Genomic DNA, 16,648 nt, shown 5'->3' on the forward strand with positions numbered 1-16,648 from the left:
AGGATCAAAACAATCCGTTCTGATTTCGTATCTTCACAGATACAGAACAACATTTACCAAAGGCATGCCTAAAGTTACGTGCACAGGGCAGGCTCATGAGTCAGTCACAAATACTTGCTTATCGCACAAATATTACGTTGTGCTTCAATCTTAGGGGTCAAGAGCTCTCAGTTCAGCTCCTCAGTCTATCAGAGCTTGGAATAAACTGGATGGTCTTTACTCTTACTGAATTTACCTTTTTGCTTAGAAGCTTTCCCAGGCAGATGTGTGTGGTCTTGGTATGTCTCGTACCATGGCTGAGGAACACACACAAATACCTCAAGCAGGAATGAGAACAAGTCTCCTCTTACCTGAAGCTCAAGTTTGAAATCAATACTTCAGTCCTTCACAATAACTTCATATCAAACATTTTCAAAGAGATTTAACTCCTGTTTTCTGAAAGGACTTGTCCACGTACAGGGGTTTTTCTGTCATTCATTCTGCTAACGTGCGAATTGCTGTAAGGCATCCAAAAGCCAGCCTGTGAGATCAGTCCATGCATTTAGAATATTTTTCATCTAATTACTACCAGTAATCTTTCCATGTGAGGTACGGGTGAAAAGGTTAATTATTACTAATAGATGACCACTAGTGATTGAAGTGGAAAAAAAGAAGTATTAGTCAAACATGTATTTGCCAGCCTGCCTTTTCAACTAAGAAACCTAAGGAAGTTTTTTCTTCTCTAATGACTCTTCCGCACATAACCTCTCATTTTCCAAAACTCATGTAAATTCATACGGAAGAAAGGGCAGAGCAGACTTGACTGAATATTTGTGGACTGCAAATACACCCAGTGAATACCATATGAAACATCTGTGGGGAACAGGGACAAGGATACATTGGTTCTTTATGACTGCGACAGTAAATTTACAGATACTGTTCTGTTCACAAGGTCTTTTTTTCTGACTTTGACTGCTAGTCCATCTGATGCTAGCACCGTACACACTTCACTTGCTATTTGCACTGCACAGCTGCCTTCCAACATGTGATTCTCCCCAGAGATACAAATGTTCCCGGTGCCTCTCCCTACTGTTTCATTTTTACAGTGTATTACCTAGCTACCAGCCAACCTTCTTCCCTAGCAAGGAAAAAGCAGGAGCCAGCTGCCCTTTCTGTATTCACCCTGCAGTCCTCTCCTGTGTGTGACCACCTCACATTACACTTGAGCAGCAACTTTTGAAGAAGCACTCTTTCACAGGGAAGAAACAACAATTCATTCCAATGAAAACGTCTTGCTGAAATTCATTCAGCTTCAGGGTAAAAATCCTCATTCAGAATCAGACAGGGTAGTTCCAACTCAATAGAGCAGGTATGGGGGCAGCCTTAAAAAAAAAAATCCAGATTGAAACCATTACCAAAACAAGGTAGAGCAGGAACTTGTTAGGTTTGCACAAATCTGAAATATCATGGAGTCAATCTATAGTGAAATCCTCTTTCCTTTCCCTAGAGAGGCACCCCAGTGGCATCGGCCACTTGAACTGTTTTCTTACAAAAAAAATCCACAGCTTTTGTACCCTTACTTCTGTATTTAGCCTTGTGTGTCCCAGAAAATCATCACAAATTTGCATCCATCCAGATCGGAGCTCTGAAAGACCATCACACTAAACGATATGAAACACAGAATTAAATTTTCAGCACTACATTTCAGTAAAGAGATGCAGTAACAGAAAAGGATGCAGAGAACTGTGAATGTGTTTGGAACCCTGACAAGGAAATATCAAAATTATTGGTAATTATTAAGGGGGGTGTGGGTGGGTTAATGACTGAAGAGAGACATAATAATTACCTTTAAATATGAAAAAGATTTCTCCAAGGAGAAAGAGAATCTGTTCTCTGTGTCCATGGTGGAAAGCATAAATGGTAATGGACTTATATCGAAGTAAGGGAGATACAAATTAGGCATTGGGAAAAACTTTTAATTGCTATGGCACTGGCACTGAAATAGCAACCGAATTAAATGCCAGGAAGAAAACAAGTTCCCACCATTGGAGCTTTTCAGGAACACACAAAAGAACTGTTGGGAATCGCAGGTGCATATCACTCTTGCCTCAGGGCAAGGAAATGGGTCGAATGGTTCCCAGGTCTCACCACTTCTATTTTCCATTATTTTGCAATCGTGCAATCTGCATAATTTCCCTCAAGATGAATACCAAGGGTTAGTCTACATCCTGAATGGAGATGGTAGATAACCTATAATCTTTTCTTTAAAGTGATTGAGGCACATGTCCAAGACAAGCAGGAAAAGCGGCACCAGCATTATCTATTCCACATTTCAAATGAAAATTTTGTTGAGAGAAGACTTAGGTTTCCTTCTGCAACTTGACACTCTTTCCTAAGCTCCATTAATAACCTGAACTATGAAAGCCAAGCCTGAATTTTCCCTCATATACTCCATTGCCTATGTAATGATGCTACTATACAGGGATGCATATGACGCATTAAAAAAAATGACAATCAAATGACAACAGAAAAAAAGTGTGAGACGCCTCTGTGACACTCTTCCATTTCCTAAATGTTGTGCCATAATGGATGTGCAATAATGGGTAATTAAAGGGGTGGCATTTGCACCATAACATAGCATAACATAACTATAACCATAACAACAGGCGACTCCTACTGCTTTGGGAAGCACTGAAGACCGGTGCATACTATCAATGCATCTTAACCGCAGACAATGAAACCTACAGATACTTAGGAAGTCGTTATTCCGGCTCTCTGGGCACCATGGATAATATTTCACATATTTTCTTTCCTTTGAATGTGATGAGCTTCCCTTTCCTTCAGTTTAGGACATGCCAGTAACATTAAGCACATCACTAATAAACACTGCCAAAAGCCTCAAGTAATTCCCCCAAGATAGATCATTAGTATCGGGATACGTTCACATGGTTGTAAATTGTAAACTCTCTACTACAGAAGAATACGTCGTCTGCACATAATGTATTAAATAAATCCAATACCAGAACACACAAAAATATGCAATAACCTTTTTGAGGTTATGCATGGGGGTGGGGGTGGGGGGTGTTTATATGCAAGACTACCGGCTGGCTCCCTTTGAGCAAGAGGTTACAAGGCAGAGTGGGAAGAAGAAAGTTTATATTGATTTAATTCTTCACCATGACCAGGCAGATTGAGCACAGGCAATGACTAAGATTGGTAACACTCACTGAACAAGTCACGTGCAAAAGAAATACAATATTTTGATATTTTGTGCATATACAGAGGAATAACAAGGATGGGTGTGGAAACCGTGGTTTCCCCCCAGTATCAGTCTTTCACCTTGCTCGGGTCAGATCCCTACCCAGACAATGAATTCTCCGCCACCTTCTGGGAGACAGCTCGCTGCAGTTACACTTAAAAAGCAATGTCTGCCTACCATACAGTAAAACAAACACCCTGGAAGCAGAGAAAACAAATAAATGGAACTAAATTATTGCTACATGATTTAGTAGGCGGCATGACCTGTATCTACAGGAGTAGAAAACAACAAAAAATAATTAACCCTGTAATGTTCTTCCTCCAACCATACTCTCCCTTGACATAGTAAAACATGGCCTAGAATGATTCTGTGACAGTATTAAATAACCATTACAGGGAGGGATGCATGTGTCAGGATTTAGAAGTCTGGAAAATACACAGGTCTCCTGAGACAGAGTCATCCACAGAGCTAAGCCTCACAATCTATTTAGAACTTTCTTTTGAACCTGAGTGAGTTTTTAAGCCTTATCTGATGAGCATAATTATATTAAACTGTTTTTCATTACCAATAAAAAATGAACAAAAAGGATAAAGCTGCTAGCATCTCAGGCTGTGTGAAAGGAATCAATAGTCTGAATCCCTTAGTATATCCTGCCCATAAAAAACCAAAACAAAACCAAAAATCAAAGAACATTTTCTTTAAACTAAAAGGAATTATTTGGACGTAAGAAACTGGTTTCACACGAAGTACCTTTGCACAAAAAAAAAAAAAAAAAAAGGCACCTAGGAAGATTTGTATTTGAAACAAATGTAAAACATACAGTTACATACACTGTTAGATACAGGTCCATGCATCTATATGAGTGTTTGTACGTATGCACATATGCATTCATACACATAAAGCACACGCGAAAGAACCAAATTCTCCAGCCTGGAGGAGGTTTAGTTTACAACTAAAGTTCAGGTCACAACTCAAGGAAATCAGATACAGGTGAAACAGGGCAGAAGAGGATACAGTAAGCTTGAGGCATGAGGCAAAACAAACAAACAAAAATATTCTGTACCTGAATACCTTAGAAAAAAATCCTTAACATTTTGAAACTCCCGATTCCTGTTGCTGCGCTGTGCTAGGCAGGCAGGCAAACCTACAACAAAATGCCTCAGCAACTAAGATCCAGAGCAGAGCTAACTGCGAATTTTCCAGTGCAACTTTTTTTTTTTTTTTTTTTTGTCAAAAAACATCGATTTGTTGAAGCTGCAACTTTTCACAGGAATACATCCATTTCAAGAAACAGTTGTGAATGTTTATTCACACCTCACAGTTTATGGCCAAAACATGAGAGAATGCTTGTGACAACCACAACCTACTTCTCAGACCACTTCCTATATACAGAAAACAGGCTCCAAACTGTGCTCAACGTTTCTGTTTTATATATTATTTGCCTAACTTTAGGCTTCAAGTTCCAGCTTGGCCTGATTCATAGAAGGGGTCCGGTATTTTCAGAACCTCTGCTGGGCAAAGCCCTAAGCTTACTGGTGAAGGTCTCAACTTTTCCAAAACACGTTTCTTTCTTCTTACTGCAGAACTTGAGAAAACTAATTTTATTTTGATTCAGCGTGGGGAAGAAACATTTTAGTGAAGAAATCAAGCAATTCTTTCTGAACAGTAATCAGAGGTATCAACTGTACTCTGACATGGACAACACCACGTATTTATCTATGGTTTGTATGGAGAACGGGGGCAGTCCAAGGATGCAGTTAGGAAAAAAATTTCCAACTGTTATAAATCACAATTTATATTTGTTATTGTTATATACATATTGTTATATAATAAATATATATTGTTATTGTCCTATCTATCACTTTAGAACTATACAATATCTACTCTTTGATATTGATATCAAAGGGTGATAAACACACCCTATTCTACACTAAATTATTAATATCATTCTTATAATAAATAATTTGTACACATTAATTTAAGATATTCAAATCTAAACCATCTTAAAACAGATGCTTAATCCTCCCATGGTGTAAATAAGGATGATTCCTTTAAAGTCAATGAAGCTAAGCCAAATCATAGCAACTAAGGATCAATCCTGCATGCCTCCAAGGCTTAATTAACTCTGTGTACCTTTTCTATCACATAATGCTCTCAGATGAATTAATGTTTAAGCTGTTATCACCTGTGAGATGTGGAGCATGTATTACTCAGAGCTGCATGAACAGGATATTATTCTATTTATATTCTTGTGATGGCCTCCCTGACATTGGCTGAGCTTCCCTTCTGAGGAGCAGCAACAATTACTGTTTTTTATGCATTCAGTTTAATAAACAAACCAGAAAAAAAAAAAAAATTACTGGAGGACCAAGCCTGTCCATAGGTGGTCCTTACAACTGAAGCACTTCTTAGGAAAAGAATTTTATTCCTGAACATACACACAAAAAAACCAACCAAACAAACAAACAAAAAAGGAAACAAAAAACCAACCACCAAACAAACAAAAAAACCAACAAAAAACCAGCTAACTGCCTCTGTCAAACTGAGGGCATAGGGTATTCATCAGCACTGGAATGTAAAGCAAAAGTAAGTTTTCAAACACAGGTGAAAAATGGAAAGAAAAAAACCCAAAAAAAAAGTCTTTACCCAAAAAGTCTTTACTATTGGAAACATCAAAGATGAAAAATTTTGCAGTTGGATGGTGGGGTAAAACCAGCAGTGTATGTAATTATACTGCAAGGAAGCATTTTATCCAGTACCCAGTATTAGGGGATTGGGTTGCAGGGGCAGGAATAATTGTCAATCTAGCTTACTGGAAAGTTCATTAAGATAAGTATTCAAAGCCTCATTGTCATCATTAGTAACACCACCTTCTTTTATGGCTGTGGAAGTAACTCTGGAACATCTGTACTATTTCTAAAGGTTTTTAATCTTTATTGCTTCCATCTTTGGTTTATTCTAGTATATTGTCTCATAGCAAAGTAAAAAAGCACCATGTCGTTCTGAGGTTGGCATATTAAATTTTCATATGCAGCTATTGGAGACAGATTTATAAACTAATTAAGTATAACAATCTCATAAGTGCTGCTTATGTCTGAAGAGTCTCATATCAACCAGCTGAGTTATTCCAATGGATTTAAAAAAACCCCCACCACCCAACTTACTCAATAGGAACGTTTGCAGAACCAAGCCAAAATTATTTTCTAATGTAAATCAACCCATGCATAAACACCTTGTGCAAACATCTCCCCAAGTTAAATTACTTGATTTCTGAAAAAAGAAAGCTTAGAATCATTGATATATTCTTATTCCTTTCCCTCCTCCGTTCCTGTATGCACTTACCAGTTTTTCTACTGCTTCTAATTCAGCCCAAACTAAGTTGCCCAACACAGCAAGAACAAGTTGTCTTTCCCCCTTACGGAATTGTAATATTCTGCTAGATTGATGACACGTTTTGTACAAAAAGCAGTTAAAGCTATTTTTATTTCTTTTTTTTTTTTTTCCCCCCAATGCAGGAACACACTAGATTCAGTATGTTGCATGTTTGGTCCTACGTCTGGCATGTATTTTCTGCACTCCTAGCCACTTCAATTTGCCTCTTTCTTACAAAAATTCCATAGCAACCTATATTTAAGAAGCTACTTTCCTACTGCAATTTTATGATAAACAGGCACTGAAGCAAAAGTTTTAAACCACCATTAACTGATGAGCAAACATCTCAGACTGTAATTTTTTTCAGTTGTTTTCCCACCATAACCGACTATCAAAGAACAGGGTTTTTTATGATCCCTGTTATAAACTTTGATTGTTTATAATCAGTTTTTCAAAAGGGAAAAAATGCCTTCCCTAGAGAATACTACTCTCGAACGTTGTTGGTATAGGTGCCCATACATTCAAGAGATTTCTTGAACTCTGCCACTGAAAATGCGTTTATCTGCTTCCTAAAGTGGCACCGACCGCGCTCTCTCCACCAAATAATCCCACCTGCTGCGCGACCTGCAGCCTGACCCGGGGATTCCCGCTGGCTGCATCAGCTGAGTACATTTGGAATTGATTCCAAAATTTCATTTTACTCGATGACTCCAGGCACATCATCAGTATTGACTGTGTACTGGGCTTGTGTGGCAAGGCGTGGGCAGCGGGGGCTGCGGCGGGGGCTTCTGTCAGATGCTGCCAGCAGCTTCCCCCGGCCTGACGGAGCCAAGACAGACCCGCTGCTGGCCAGGGCTGAGCCCACCGGCGACGGTGGCAGCACCTCAGGCATAACGGATTTAAGAAGGGGACGAAGTTCCTGCAAGACAGCAATCGCAGCGGGAGAGAGGAGCGAGAACGGGTGAGAGCAGCCGCCCTGCAGGCACCCGGGGCAGGGCAGGGGGCAGGGGTGCCCTGGTGAAGCCCCCGGCGAGACAGGCTGTGCCCCCAGCCCGTGATGAAGCCCACAGGGTAGCAGATCCCCCCCCAGCCCGTGATGAAGCCTCCAGCAAGACAGGCTGTGCCCCCAGCCCGTGATGAAGCCCACAGAGGGTCAGGCTGTGCCCCCAGCCTGTGATGAAGCTCCCGGCGAGACAGGCTGTGCCCCCAGCCCATGATGAAGACTCCCCAACCCGTGGAGCCCACCAGGGATCCCACACCAGGGCAGGGGGTGCCCGGAGGGGCTATGATGCATGGGGAGAGGAGCCCGGGCTGGGGCAGGGCTGCTGCGGGGCTGGGGACCCCGCAGGGACCCCCCACCGGGGCCATTCAGGAAGAACTGCAGCCCCCACGTCGGAGTGGTTTGTGCGGGGCTGTCTCCCGTGGGGGGGACCCCGCGCTGGAGCGGGGAGGGTGGGGGGGGCCTCCCCGTGAGGAGGGAGCGGCAGAGACAGCGTGTGATGGACGGAGGGACCACAGCCCTGTGCCCCGTCCCTGCGCCGCTGGTGGGGAGGAGATGGAGAAACTGGGAAGAAGGGAGGGGCGGGGGGAAGGTGTTTTAAGGTTTGGGTTTATTCCTCGTTATTCTACTCTGATTTGATAGACAATAATTAAACTAATTTCCCTAAGTCGAGTCTGTTTTGCCCGTGACAGTAACTGGGGAGTGATCTCCCTGCCCTTATCTCTACATAAAGCCCTGGCATTATAATTGTCTCTCCCCTGCCCAGCTGAGGAAGCCAGTGACAGCACGGCTTTGGTGGGCACTGGGTATCCAGGCAGGGCCCACCCACCACAGACTGCAGGTGCAATGATACAGTATCTTGTCCTACAACGTTATTTTAGCCTAACACAAGAGCTGCTGAGAGGACATTTCTTTGAAATTCCTGGATCCAAAAGACAAAGAGAAAAGAGACAAAAGTGCAAGAAGGGAAACCCAAACTGGCTCACTACTCAACCACAAGACAGCACAAGATCTCTGCTTCCAAGGACCCTAGAAAAGAGCAAACCACTCACCTCTAGCAGACTCCCATGGTGTTTTCCCTGACAGGTGACCGAGATGACCACCTCTGTCTGCCTCAGTCACCGCCTGTAGGCACTGCCTCAGAACTGGTCTCCAAACACAAGATGTATTTTCAGATTTGCCTATGACACTAAGGATGTACAACATCGGCAATGTTTTCAGACTTCTTGTGATTCGATCAAAGTTTCTTTTCCTGCATATAACTCCTGTAAATATGGACACACATATGTACACATGCATGAGTGCAAGAAACCCTGTTATAGATATCAGCTGTGCTTGCAATTTCCCTTGAATCTGAAGAGTTGAAAAGATTTCTGCACTTCAAGTGTCTTCTAAAAATTAAACTGGGCTGCAACAATTCAGTCAAGGGCTGTCTATTACAGAGTTTCACTGTTAATAAAACTAAAATTATGACCACAGCAGGCACTCGAGTAACAACCAGACTGGAGAAGGAACCAGATTACATGTATGAACCTTTGGTATACATGAATCAGTAAAATATTGATAAGTAGAATCACACTGGAATAAATCCATTTATGACCTACCGCTGCCGACAATGGTAAAGATTTAGCTAAGCAGCTACTTGACTCAGGGCTGCTTTCCCGGGTCTGCTTCACTTAGCATCCATCAAAAAAAAGAGAAAGTCTTAGAGCCTGTCCAATGATCGATGGGCTTCTATTACTGTTACAGAGTCAGTAATATATAACCTATTGTTTGGGTAATAACTTATATGTTTTCTTACTTTACAAGACTGTTCAGTGTGGTGTTTGATATATGACGTGTTTTATGCACATCTACACAAAACACAAGTCATTCATTTTCATTAAGGAAAGATGTATGTAAATAATTTCAGAACAGATTCCGACATCTTTATTTTTTTATGTAAGTATCTAACTCCATAACTCCTCCCACTGTCGTGAGTGGGATGCTTCACAATGTGAAAGGGTTTCTCTTTCCTCTCTCTTTCCATTTTCCTTCTCTCTCTCTCTCTTTTTTTTTTTTTTTTTTTTTTTTTTTTAATGTGGTATTTGAGGTGACAGGTCTCTTAGGAGGCTCTAAGCAACTACTTCATCCAGCCCATTAAATTTATTTATGAAGCTACCTTGAAACTGGTTATATTTTGCCTTTGACAGTTTCATAACCTATTTACATGTGCATGTAGGTGTTTCTCCAGCGTTTTAGACTTCTCACCCAATTTAGATACTTAAACTGTTCACCGAACACCAAAGATACCTGCTCCTCCATTTAGCATGGACTAGGGAAGGGAGGTACTGAGAATTACACAGAAAAAAAACTTTTCCAGAACACATTAATTAATTTTTAACAAGCCTACAAAACCCGCTAAACACAAGAAGTGTAATTTACAGTAAGTGTATATTACAAGTACAGTACTTCCTATATACTATGTGCCCATATAAAGTATATATTTATACATAGTGTATATACACATGTGAATAATTTATATTAGTCTCCATACAGATGCAGAACTGCTGTGGAAATTATCAAGAGATTCTGAGATTTCTTAATGACAAAAACTCTAAGTCCTTGGGAGCTGTAGCCAGGGAGCATCACTAGCACATCAAAACCAGCGGGTGTGAGGTGTGCTGCTGCAAAACCACAAAGGGAGGTGCAGAGCTGTGCATGGGTGTTAATCAGCTCAGGTCTTAAATGAAAGGGGCTGTACTGGATAAAACAAATTCACATCGTTTGGTACAACAGCTTCACTTAGTTCTCAGTAACGATCTTCTACAGAAGAGTGTAATATATTTAGAAATGTATTTTATATATAGTTCAGATTTCTGTATTTATATAACAGGTAAGAGTACGCGTACTCATATATTCAGCAGTGATTTGCATTTCAGGGACATTGTGAACAGGTATTACCTTTGGGCTGAAGAGCACCTAATAGATTTTTCTTCCAAAAAATTCTTCCCTTTCCTTTATTTTGGCATCCATAGCATTTCATGGCAACATGGTTTTGAACTGCCTGCTTACCAGTTTCCTTTGATGGCCTTGTAGGTCACGAGCAACCGTGAAGAGTCATTGCCTACTATGGATTTCATCTGTACCTTCCAGGCGCCCCCTCAAAACGTTCTCTTTTCAAGGCTTGAAGAATCTTTGACTGGTCTATTTCCAGAGCTTTTGTAAATCAGTACAAGAGTAGATCCTGGCTTAAGTCACAGATCAAATGGATCCGGTGGTCTCTGTAAAGCTTAGATTCATGTCACTATTCGTCCGCCACAGAGAATCAACCCCACCATTTCTGTGATCATCAGCGGCTGCTCAATAGAGGCCCACATGCAGGATGACCGAGTTATTTCAGTTCACCTCCACTAACGCAGCCTGCCTCTTTTCCAAAAAGTATGGCGGGTGAAAAGCTGACACTAAAAACCAAGTATTTTAGGGTAATGAGTATGTGTGCACATGGCCTTGCTTATGGAGCCTGCATCACTATAGGGATAATTGAAAGACAGAACAATTTTCTTCAAGGAAAAGGCCTTTTCAGGTAAACCATTTACAACACAGACACAACAAGGACAAAAGTGGTTCAAATTCTACTCTCCCAGCAGAAGGGAACAGATTGATTGACTCTGCTATATTTAGAGAAGTTTTCTAGATTTATATTGACAGAAGAGAAGACAATTTGTCCCAAAGTATCTCAGATACAAACAACTGAGATGATGATATAACATCTGCCCTCTTTTCCAAAATCCTCTCTTTGTTATTTAAAGCTAGTATAGTGGAATAATGCACTATCATAATATTTAATTGCCGGGCACTTGCTTATTGTAAAGCTGTTTCGATAATAATTTCATATTCCTCTAGGTGACACATTGTTTTTAGTGGAGCTTCTAAGTTCAAATTCATTCTTATGGTATATAGTTCTGCTCTGTTGACCTCCGTCAAGGTCATCTTCCATTCCTGTGCAGGATGGTAGAAATGTGGCCACAGATCAGACATTTTGCAAAAAACTTCTAATTTTTGAGAGGAGGTTGGCTATAAACAGGTATTTGTATTTTCTGTTCTCAGTACTCTCAAGAAACATGGGGATTTGATAGCAGATGGGCAACCAAATTTATTTTGAACTTCAAAAAGCCATTTTGAGCAAAGTTTAAGTATTTAAAGCAAAGCAATTTATGCATTTCTAAATCATAATTTCATCTCACCCATTGCTAAAGTGAGCCACATGCGTTTTTAAGTAATCTTATTAAGGAAGGGTCTTAAAGGCTTTTGGGGTTGGGTTTTTTTATTTTATTTTTTATTCTTTGGGGGGATACGGAGAGGAATTCTGAGTTTAATTTTTCTCCTACACCTTTTTTCCTGATTAACATCAAAAATATATTATATTAGAAGACATGGGAAATTGCTCACAGAATGCTCACTTCTTACAGTAGGGGAAAAATCTTTTTTCCCCCCCCTCCCTGCTAATCCTCAGTTTTAAAAAAAGTCTTTTAATACTTTTTTTCGACAGTAGACTGAACCCATGAACAAAGATTGAGAACAGAGCTGAAAAATCCAGAATATGCTCATCTGTGCATTTTTCCTCCTATCTGCCCACTGTCCATTTCTACTACTAATTTAATCAACTTCTAACACATCTGCAGTATTTATCATAAGCTCGTCTACTTTAAGCTAAAGACTCTAAAAAAGACATAAAATCATGGCATTACATTCATCAGAAATAAAGCTTATTTAAGCCAAAATACTCATGAACTGATTTAAATACTAATGAGGCTGACAGCTACCGAGTGGCAGAATGGGAACAGGAGTACGGAAAATACCAGTGGCCTTACTGTATTGTGAGCCCTTGAAGTGAACTGCAATTAGTTAATAAAGAGGATCTTTACTACTGTTTAACTATCGATATGCCTTAGAAATGGACTAAAATCAAAATTCCACATCCGGATACTTTCAGCTTGTTTCTGGTATAAATACCAAACTATGTTTGGGAAATGGTATGTAACTGGATGTGAGTTACAGAATATCTTTTGGGCAGTAAAATCAAGACCTGTAATTTTTAACTTCTTTCATTTTCTCATTTCCTTGCTTCAGTGAATTCTCAGACTATCTATCACCCCTCCGATGCTAATGGGAAATACTGTGAACATCCAACAAAGAAAAAGGCTGGAGGATCTGTTATGTCTCCTCTAACACTTGACTAGCAGAAAGAAGAATATTGCCTATCAAATGGGAGAGATCATGTTTAGCTTTATAGCAGCCTCAAGACTTCAGCGGGAAATTGCAAGTTCAGTGCGAGCCTGACACCTGCTTTCTCCTCTTTTTGTAGACTTGGGAGCATGCAATCGTAAAGCCTGGACCACCACAGAAAGCTACCTGCACCCCCCTTCTATCAGGCTGGCAGAACGCATAAGCAGAACACTACCAATGATGCTATATTTTAATACAGGGACACCCTGAAAACAGTTGGAAACAATTCTAATTTCCAAGAAACCCGACCACTACAATACTATAAATTTACCCTATTATTAAGCACTATCAACAGCTAAATGAGCCTTATTTTCTTTTTCACTGACAAGATCTGCTACTGACTAACAGCAAGGGGATGAATCCCACAACCTGAAAGCTGTGGACATTTTTCAGACTATCTGTCATACCAAAAGAGAAACTTCCCCAGGTCTTTACCAACCGTATTACTGGGTTTTGATAATCTTAGATTTGCTATTTGAATAGATTTCTTTTAAATACTGCTCATATTTTGGGAAAGTCTAAAGGGTCTGACTAGGAATTGGAAACTACACGGCACTAGGTGCTGCATGCAACAGAGTAACAGACCAAGCACTTACAGTGCCAGTGTCAGCTGATGTCAGAAATACATACAGTAAAAGGGGCAGAAATATTAAAGAGCAACCTTTGAAAAAGAAGCATTTTTTTAAAAAATAATATCCTGCAAGTTCTTTGCAAACAAAATCTCTTGTTTGGAATAAAAATTCGGAATGGGAAACGTGAGGGGAAAGCAATACTGTTTTTCTTATTTTATCATTATTTCCACTTTGACTTCTAGAACACTCCCTCTTCGTTTTAATCCCTTTCTGTTGTAAAAAGTGGTGCTTGTCTATTCCAACTATCAAAAGCCAGTACAGTTTCATTCATTTTTGTTTGAACCTCTTCAGCAAGCATGCCTGAACTTGATGACCGTTTTCATTCTTCTAAAACTCTGTTTTAGGGAATACTTTATTTTACAGAAAAATTAACTCAAACTACAGCTGAACAAAAACAAGCCTCAAAAGACAACTGAAGTACAGAGATTCTTATAGACTAAAATTTTCAAAGGCTTAAAAAGCTGAAACTTTCCAAATTCCAGCCACCTTTACAGCAGTGACTTATTTATATGGTACACAGACATCGCTTTGCTTTTCTGAAAAGCCTCAGTCTCAGTGACCAGCACGCTACAGGTACCAGATGACTGGCAGTTATCACTACTGCTACTCATTTGATCTGGTAAACAAGAAGCACGGGACCTGCAAGCTGTTGCTTACTTCAAAGAGAAAAATGTCTGCTATTGCCACCGTAAACATAAAAAGAGACACAACTGTATCAACACACACTAGGTTTATTTTATATACAATGCTGAGAAAGAAAAAGCTGAGTTTGGAGTTCATCAAAACCCGAGCCCCCATATGCAGCATGTGGTTTAATTAGAAAAATCAGCATTTGGGCTAATGTGACCATAGCAGCCAATAACACATTAGATTTATAAGAAATAAAAAAAAATAATAAAAAAATTAAACTAAGAGCTCAAATCCTTTCATCTTTTCCCTGACCTTCTACTTCAATTTTCCAAAGCATCTACCCTTTTGCTCACCTTTGCACTGTCATTTTAACACTGCTATTAAATGTTTATATTACAGTAGAGCCCAAGGCTTAAATCACAAGTAAAGCGCTGTGGTGGAAAGCACTGTGAATTCACATGAAAGCATAGCTCTTGCCCAGAATAGCCTTTAATTGAAGAAGTAACGATAATGTTGTAATATAGTAAGACAACAAGTACTGACATCATAAGGAAAATATGTTTAACCCAAAACTAATTATGGCAAAGCTACAGAAAGATCCCAGACCTGTACATCCAGAAGTGCACCTTGAGCAGAGCTGCATGTATTTCTTAATCTTTTTAGTTGTACAGCCGCAAGTCTAACACACACAAGCAGACCAATGATTTTTTAGCTTAACTAGCAATACATTAAAACTTCATTTCCACAGTAATCCTTTTAGGCTATCAAAATACAGCACTGGCGGAATGGAACGTGTATCAATTGGCATATGCAATACCTCTGAGTTTATATAAACCATATATGTATATGGTTACTGACTACTAGTAAAGTGATACATTGTTATCAGTAAAAGGCATAATCTGAAAAATACCCAGCTTCAATTCAGCACTGAAATGTGAAAGCATCAAGAAAACAGAATTAAGCAGAATAGTCAGCAAAATACGTGCGGACACAACAACTAAAATCTGCATTACTGCATTCAGAAGAGAGTTAGTTCAAAGGTTTCGTGTGTGTCCTGTAGTCACGATGATTTGCATAATTAATCTCCAAGGCCAGAATAAAATAATCACTACCTTATAATTCTGAAAACCTATTTTATTTTATCTTCCTTGGGCATTTTATTTAATCTAAGTTCCTCACTGTCCTGAGGAATTCATAATCTTCCTCCTCAGTGCTGGTAAAGCTTAACAGGAGTAGAAATAGCTTACAAAGATTGTAATTTCAGTAAGATTTGCTCTTAGGTTAGGCACAGACTTCAGCTTTCAAATAAAAAGCAATGCTAGACATTAAGATTCAATTGCTCCTTAAGAAGTTATTGCTTTGCATTTAAATATTCTCATCTTCTAGACCCCTTTTTTTCCTCCTTCCTATTCACACCATCTATCTCATTATACATATGAAATTCAAATGATCCTAAAATCAATACCTCAAGTTCTCTACTACTTTCCATCTATTTTCATTCGCACTGTCCCAATCCAACTTTTCTTAGCTTGTCTTTCCCAGGTAACTTACCTTTCATTTCCCTACCTCAGATCCAGTTGAATAATATAAAAATAACAGCCTGAAGTCCAGAAGCTCACCTAAAAGCCGTTATTCTCCAATAGCAACTTGAAAATAAAACTCAGTCGCTATCTGCTTTAATCCTTATTCTTCCCTTTGTGTTACCTTCCTATGTTTGGAAAAAACCACACCTTTGAACACACTGCAGGGAGGCAAAGGTTTCACTTTCATGCTTTATTAATATACGTCAAATTCATGGGAATTATACTGGTTTATGGTGTATGACAGTAAGGTATGATAACGAGTTTTGTTATCTTCATACGACCAGATGTACGTACGAGAGGTCAGCTACACTATAATAAATACGGTCCATCAACATACAACTTGCGTGTCAGACTCAGCCTGAAGCTTTGTTGATAGTAAGCAACGACCTGGTAAGTCAGCAGAAAAGGCAGAGTCAGAGATCTCTGACTGCACCAAAAAAAGTGTGGAACCGAAGTATTTTTTGCCAAATAGACACCAAGTGGTGTTTGTGCAGCTGTTCTTCAATTTGGGAAAGTTTTCAAGTGAAACAAAAAGAACCAAGATTTCTCCCTGACCAAAGAAACAATATTATTTCAAAAAGATTCCACGATGCTTTCTGTAAGAATCAACTGACTCTCAGTTTAGCTCATCCACTCACAAATTATGGCACAATCTGGGAAGCATCCGCCAAATTCTACATCAGAAACAAACACATTTCACTGACAGATCAAACGTTCAGAATCAAGATATCCATATATTGTCCTGACACACCATTTCTCAGCAGGTCACGTTTGGGAATCACCTTTCCTATGCCTTACCTTCCCAAAGTGTAACCTACAGCCCCACACACTGATGGTTTTATAAGACATAGTTTCTCATTTGGATGCTGGAGGAGCTCTGCACTGTCAGCCTTTACAGGCAAATTTTATATTTATAAAAAAACTA

This window comes from Falco biarmicus, chromosome 18 (assembly GCF_023638135.1).
Source record: "Falco biarmicus isolate bFalBia1 chromosome 18, bFalBia1.pri, whole genome shotgun sequence".
Lineage (NCBI taxonomy): Eukaryota > Metazoa > Chordata > Aves > Falconiformes > Falconidae > Falco > Falco biarmicus.